The sequence below is a fragment of the Saccopteryx bilineata genome, chromosome 11 (genome assembly GCF_036850765.1).
Source record: "Saccopteryx bilineata isolate mSacBil1 chromosome 11, mSacBil1_pri_phased_curated, whole genome shotgun sequence".
In the NCBI taxonomy this organism is placed as follows: domain Eukaryota; kingdom Metazoa; phylum Chordata; class Mammalia; order Chiroptera; family Emballonuridae; genus Saccopteryx; species Saccopteryx bilineata.
Window position 1 is genome coordinate 27,839,351 of NC_089500.1, and position 7,835 is coordinate 27,847,185.

A 7,835-nucleotide genomic window follows, 5' to 3' on the forward strand; every position below is an offset into this window, starting at 1 on the left:
TAGAATATACCACAACACTAAAACAAAATTTTGATAGAAAGTTTAATACCCATGATAGTTATTTATTATTATTCATATGATTTGCATCCTATTTATATGTTTGCCTTTGCCATTTCTTTAAATTGGGAAAAGTCATCAGTGTGATTTCATTCTATGTTGATTTTTTTTTTGTATTTTTTTTTTTCTGAAGCTGGAAACGGGGAGAGACAGTCAGACAGACTCTCGCATGCGCCCGACAGGGATCCACCCGGCACGCCCACCAGGGGCGACGCTCTGCCCACCAGGGGGCGATGCTCTGCCCATCCGGGGGGTCGCTCTGTTGCGACCAGAGCCACTCTAATGCCTGGGGCAGAGGCCAAGGAGCCATCCCCAGCGCCCGAGCCATCTTTGCCCCAATGGAGCCTTGGCTGCCGGAGGGGAAGAGAGAGACAGAGAGGAAGGAGAGGGGGAGGGGTGGAGAAGCAGATGGGCGCTTCTCCTGTGTGCCCTGGCCGGGAATCGAACCCAGGACTTCTGCACCCCAGGCCGATGCTCTACCGCTGAGCCAACCGGCCAGGGCCCATTCTACGTTGATTTTACAGCTTGTTTTCTTGCTTTGTTCTGGGATACTGATTTTATTTCTCATGAATGATACTACAAAACCATGAAATCTAGCAAACTTTCCCCTAAAAGTTTTGTGCCCACATTATGTTTTTTTTAAAATTAAAGAGGTTTGTCTGCCAAAGTTTCATGTATTAGTCTTCAAAAAAAAAAAGAGGAAAGTAAGAAAAACATGATAGTATTTCTGTGACCTCAGCAGCACCTGCTTCTCCCACTGAATAGACTCGGAGCTGTGCAGAGGGAATGATCCGGGGTGTGTTTGGAGCAGTTTTCCATTTCATACTTCTCATTCCTCTTGATTAGAAAGTAAAACACAAAATCATATAAAACAAACAACATTAAAATCAAATAAATGCAAATCAAGAAAATGTGTGCAGGTGGTCAAGAGGAAGTATTTAAAATTTTATAGAAGAAACCCAAGCTTATTTAGTGCTAAGCTGAGTTAATTGGGATAAAATGCTATTACTCATGCTAGTCTATTAGGTTGGATATGAAGTTATTACGGCAGGAGATTAGGTCAGTGTATACTACAATATCTGCTAAATTTTTTCTAAGTTGTTTATTTTTGCTTTTGTTTTTTTAACAGTGTGTATATATATATACATAAATAAAAATGTATATGTATATGTATATGTATATACATAAATAAAATATATATACATATATTTTATATATATATAAAATAACTGGCTGTTTATGAAATCTTACATTTGTTTTTAGTTGCTCTTATTTGCTAAGGGTGATTAGTAGGCTGGATAGCCCAAAATATGTGATGTAGCCCTCTGTCCTAGAAATACTTTTTATAGATAGAGGACATTCCTTGGACTCTCCTAGGCAAAATGGACACTATGATTTTGGGTCCTCTTTACCTGCTTGATACACTTTAAAATATTGGATCATCAAAAACAAACAAAAACCTAAACTTTTGTTTTCTGCTGAATTTTAAGTTATTACTTATCTATGGGAAATTAGAAAATGCATGGCTTTAGGACAACTCATTAGGCTGTTTCCTGAATGATTTTGAAGGGGGTATCTGTAAATTTACAAAGTGGGGAGGCATTTTTGTCCACCTAGAGAATTTCCCCCTGTGATAGTGTATAAGTCTGACAAAAGAACCTCTGGATAAAAACAGTGGGGTCCTCGCCACATATATGCCACAAGCCTGTCTCATAGTAACTGTTTTGCACCAAAAAATACACTGTTCAATTTAATTGCCTGTATTTCAAAGTCAAAACATTGGCTAATTGTTATAAAGAGTTTTATGCATTTATTTATTTACTTTTACTCTATCACAGGCACTATTTGAAGCCTTTAATGTACAGGCATACCTCAGAGAGATTGTGGGTTCAGTTCCCAACCACCACAATAAAGCAAGTCTCAAAATAAAGTGAGTCTCAAAATAAAGTGACTCGAAATCTTTGTGCTGGTGGAAGGCTTTGCCTTCAACTTGTAAAACATGCAACCTTTGTGAAGCGCAGTAAAGCAAAGCACAATGAAACAAGGTATGCCTATATGTTCATTCATTTAATTCTCCCAGTTATTCTGGGCGGTAGGTACTATTTTAGTCTAATTACAGGTTGTGCAATTGAGGCACAAGTTAAGTGACTTGCCCTAGTTCATCCCAATCTTAAGAGACAAAGACAGGATAAACATAAAACTTTCATTTAATTTCACTTTCTAAAAATGTTGAAACATTTTTATAATAAGGAATGTTTAAAAGGAATGCATTAGGAACTCTTAACACAACATCCAGATGGGCATTCCAACTATGTTTGGAACCATGGAGGCTATTTAGAAGTGGCCATCCTGTCAGTTCACATTTTCTAAGAACAACACTCTTCTGAAAGCATAGGCCCCATGTACTTCTCAAAAACAAAAGCTGCGTCAACTTGCCATCAGTTCTGACACTTGTTAAAGTGATTCTTTCTCTAGGGACATATCCTTCACCAGACTGTCCCTTTATTCTCCAATCCCAAAACCACACACACACACACACACACACACACACACACACTCAACTCCAGTCCATATTTCTGTGTGTGCAAGTATGTGAGTGGTTAGATCCGACTATCATGTATACTCATTTGCTCTAGAAGACTTTATTGTAAAGAATCTCACCTCATTCCAATCAGCACATCTTGAGTCTGCAATTTCTCATGAAGTGAAAGTCCGTGAGGACAGAGAGGGGGACTATCTCTATCTTAGGTTTGAAGGCTGCTCTGCCCCTGCCATCCGTGTCAGTGTGCCAGGTAGTCAGCATGTACAAGTCCAGATTCTTTGACCCCTGGCTAATCAGAAATGAAGCCTGGATAATGAGAGCAGATTAATGCAGATCTGGAGATAAGCCTGCATGGACACTGAGCTTCCCACTCTGGTCAAAAAACAATAAGACTCTTTCACGGGTGGTGGGGTCAGTACTTACTGCTGATCTCCATAGCCCTTAGCGTCTAGCTCAAACCCATCATATTATATAAACACCATTATTCATATAAAATTACCAAGCCGTTCTACAGCACAGCTCTGTGGTATTTGACTCGGTGACCTATTCTTAAAGTGACTCTTAGGGGTTGACTCCATGCTGTGTACAGAGAACAAATTTTTTCCCCTGTATTTGTTAAACTTATTTCAGTAATTAACCTCTTGCTGTAACCCTTTGATCTCTCCTTTCCACTGGTCTCAGCATCCAAGTGAGAAATAATTGACCTGTTGTCTGGAATCATCTTAATAGGAAACCACACAGTGAAGCCTGCTTAGAAGCAATTTCCCTAGTTGGGTATAAGCTCTCCTGACCAAAACCTTGCCTTCATGTACTCTTCACTAGGGGCCAATTCAGGCACTGCAAGCTGTCCAGCTACTTGGCAAATCATCCACAGTTTTCTTCAGGGAGGGAAATGGCCACACATCTGGGGGTCCAAGTCACATTCTTGGCTCTTAACAGAGTTTTCTGACTGAGTTTTCTGTAGTAAAAAAGGAAGGACAATATTTTCAAAGAGGAAGTTAAGCAAAGCCTCTTTTGGCAGGCAGGTTTCCTGCCTGAGGAGGAGGCATTCACAAAAGGAGACAATAGTAGAGCCAAAGGGGGCAGGACCTAGCCACGTCTCCCTGCAGATGGGTCAGTGACAGGAGGCCAGGCCACTGGGAACGGCCACTGAGTGCCAGTTCTTTCTGCCTTAACCTGAATGGTATGCAGAAATCCTCTGAAAGTGTCCAGACAGGGCACTTGGCAAAAGCCTCTCATGGTCACCAGGCCACATTCTGTTAATGGGAGAGGTGGGAAGAACATTCCTTTCATACCAGTGAGTGGCTAATAAATCTCTGCAGAAAGAAATACTTTTATACTTTTCCTAGACTTCAGTTACTTTATTTGTCGGATTAGGGAGATGGACGAGGGCCCGTAATTCTTAAAGTCTGGGAGCCAGAAAACAGTGGCATTAGCATCATTGGGAAGCTTGTTAGAAATGCCTGTGTTTAGGTCCCACCCTGATTTATTAAAGCAGAAACTGTGGGGCTGCCAACATCCTGCCATATTTTGGAATCCATTTCCTACTGAAAAATCACTAGGTCTAACCCCCGTGTGTTAGCTGGCTGTGTCTACACCCCAGCTACTTTCAGAATAACTCCCTGATGGTGTGTAGTTGTAAAGCCTTTAAACATCTCTAGAGCCAAATAAAAAATTCCGGGATGCCTGGATTCCCAAGGGCATCATGATATGATAAGACAGGTTATTTGATGTGGGTATGTGTTGGTGTGTGAGCGTGCAGGTATTGGGAAGATTGAAGAATTTATTACATAGCATTAATAATTGCCTACCCAGTTTTCTTATAAGTTCAACCCTAACTGATTTGGGTTTTTAAATGATTACTTATATATATATTATATATATATAAAATATATAAATATATAATATATATAAAATATATATTATATATATGAAATATATAATATATTATATACATATATATATATTCTTGAATTAGTCATGTTAATTACCAGGTATTAGATGCTGTGGCTCACAGAGATGCTTTCACACTTTCTCTTGGGTTCCATAACCCATCTGGCATCAGTGAACTAGGAAACCAGGATCTCACAACTACCTTTGAGGGCACTTTGGGGTAGGTGATGCAGGTGAGCTACTTGTCGTCCATGAAATGGTCCCATCCGTCTTGGCTTGGGACGAGTTTTATGAGCCTTTTCCCATTTAGATCATTGGTTGGTAATGCAATTAAAGAACGTAGGACTTTGGGAATTGAAAATGTCTGGAAAACAACTTGGAAATTTTTTACAGTTTTCAGAACCTAGAGATTATTCAGCCTGGCTTAGTAAGAACTAAATAACAATTCATCATGTCATGTTGAATATACAATAAATCACTTTTGCTAAAATAAAAACCTACAGTATCTTCTTTAATACTTCTTTAACTTTAAACTTTAAAACTCTTAAAAAGAAAATTAGTGCTTAGTTCTCTCTCACATGTTGTTTCTTCTGAGTTTTCACTTTTTATTCCCTTTGACACATTCTGTGCTTCTCATGAGGGCCTCTGGGCTTCCAGGCTTCCTTCTTCTCACTGCAGAGCACAGCCAGGCCCCCTGCAAACCCTGCTCCTGATGCATTCTGTAGATCGCTCTTTTCCCCCTGACCCAGGTTGCGTCTTATCAGAAGGAGTCATGCTTTTATCTCCATGCTTCAGTGCCAGTTTTCTTAAATGTTACTCAGTAATTTTCCTAATTAAACTAGTTTCTTTATTCAACTAGGACATATTGAACCTCACTTTGTACAGGTATTTTTCTCAGGAACAAGAATACTCAGAGAAGAAGGGCATTGTAAGGGTGATTGCAGGGAGAAGTCTACTCTACACAGGGTGGTCAAGGAAGGCCCTTTCTCTAGGATGACATTTGACGGGAGACCACAGTGTTGAGAAATCGGCTAAGTGGACATTTTGGGTGGAGAACTCCAGGGGTAGAGTAAGAAGTAAGGTCAAAGCTGCTGAGGTAGGAGCAAGCTTCGCATATTAAAGGAAAAGCCAGCAAGTGGGCCAGGGGCTAGGCAATAGTGAGTGGGTAGAGATAAAGATGTCTAAGAGAAGGTTCAGGGCTGCAGGTCTAGGTAAGTAATTTGGATGTTATGCTAAGCTCTTGGAAAAACTACTGGAAAGTTTTCAGTAGTGTCATGATTTGATTTAAAAGATGACTCTGGTTACTGATGGAGGAAGATAGCAAGAGGTAATTAAAGAAAAGGTGATGCCAGTTTGGAGTATTATGCAAAAATACAGGCATGCCACATGAGGGCTGAGCTGGTTAGATAACAGTAGAAATGGAAGGGACCAGATTCAGCACATATTTTGGTGGCAAGGTCTCTAGCACCTGCTGATGGATTAGGTGCATTACAATAAAACAAGTGAGTTATGCCCCAGTGGAATTAATTATTTAAAGGAGGACTCTTTAAACCTGAAATGCCTTAACTCAGATGAATGCCTTGCTAATGGTGCCATTCTATTTAGGAGCACATTAGGGCAGGTGTCTTTTATAATCTCTCAAATAACACCAATAGGTGGATTGAGTGCGCTATTTAATGCTCAGTAACTCATTTAACCAAATCCAGCCTTTTTCTCATCTGCATGGAAAAACAAAGGCTAATTATGCTTGTTAAATGGCTGCAATTGACTGAGAAATAAATAACAAAAGCCAACTTACAAAAAAAAATGGGGGTGGAGAGAAATAAAGAAGGTTGATGCACCCAGATTTAGACCCTATAGGTCTAATGCTCCTTGACCCCCATGGTCTGTCCCCAGCCTGAGGTCTGAGGGCAGCTTACCCAAATGAAGCATAAACCCTGTTAACTTGGGTTGACCTTCCCATCACTTTCAATGCAACCACGATAACAACAGCAGTCACAGTAGCCGAAGTCATTTTTTCCCTCCCCTCTCATACCAGTGAACACAAAGGACAAATCTGTCATTAACTATTTGCAAATGATCAGTTACCCACTGCAGCTGTTTGCTCACCAGATAGCCATGCCAAGCACAGCTGCTGAGATGCTCCAGTCCAGTTTGGCTGGGCCACTAACCACCCACCTCCAAATGCCTCAGGAAGAACAGGGCAGGCCAAAACCCCCGCCTGCCTGGCAGGATGAACTGTGGCTTTCCACTTCCAAAGGTTCTTGACTTTTCCACTTCCTTGGGCCTTGTGGGACTGCATGGCGGGCTGGCTGAGAGGAGCCTGCCTAGCCTGCCATGTCACCTCCCGGGGTGCTGCTGGTCTGGAAACGGAGAGGTGATAACTCTTCAGAGGCTACTGAACAGTTCCTAAGAAAGGCAGCCTGACTGCTGCCTGGGTCCGCATTTTTTAAAAGCAAGCAGCTCTGTGCATCCACTTATTAATTTTTGCCAGCTTCTAAAGGTCAACGACCTGGCAAGTGGAGATTCACAAATAACAGGTGCAGAGACTCTGCTGCCTGCCTCCACGGGACGTCGCTCTGTCACTTTTATTTACTGAATCAATCCACCAGTGTCCAGCAGGAGAACAACAGCTAAATGGCCATTAATTGTGGGCTGATGTGCAGATGAAACAAATCTCCAAAGGGACTGTAAACCTTTGTTTCTTCACCCCCTCCTGCTTTTTGTATGGGATTAGCAGTAAATCATTCGGCAGACTCATCTTCTTATTATAAATTTACTATTAGGGGAGTCTCAGGGGAGCTAGTGCTAGCCTCTTTCCCTGTCTCTTTTCTGTTCTTCCCTCCCTTTCTCTCTCCCTCCTTCCTTCCTTTCCCCTTTTTCCCTCTTTCCTTTGTTTTAATTTTTGCTATCTTGCCTGTCTCTGTCTCTATTTTTTTTCTCTCTTTTATACACATATGCTCATTCCAAAACATAACGGTCTTTATTAAAGTTACCTTCCTGCCCCACGAAGCAACACTTTCTGCCCATGCCAACATCTATCTTTGCTCTTTTCCTACACGGGTATATATAGACATGGAGTATGGACACAGCTAGGATTCCTATGAAATTTTTAAAAAGGCAGAAAAGTTTTGTGCAAAAGGAATTTTTTTTCTTCTCATTTCTGTCATTATTCTTTAGAAAAGCCCTTTAACTCCTCAGAGTCCAAAAGGAGCTTAATTAAACTGTAAAGGGAATTTGAAAGTAAGCAATAGACAAAGAAGGAAAACAATGAATCTGAGCTCTGTCAAAGAGTCTAGGGAATGCACTGGGAAATATTTTATTATCTCTAGGACATGCACAG

The 7,835-nt window shown here is 40.9% G+C and overlaps 1 non-coding gene across 1 annotated transcript; it reads right to left on the reverse strand.

Moving 5' to 3' along the window:
* Positions 1-483: 483 nt before the first annotated feature.
* Positions 484-559, reverse strand: TRNAP-GGG (transfer RNA proline (anticodon GGG)). The gene has a single exon. It is a non-coding gene; the product is annotated as a tRNA-Pro (tRNA).
* Between the last annotated feature and the right edge of the window lie 7,276 nt (positions 560-7,835).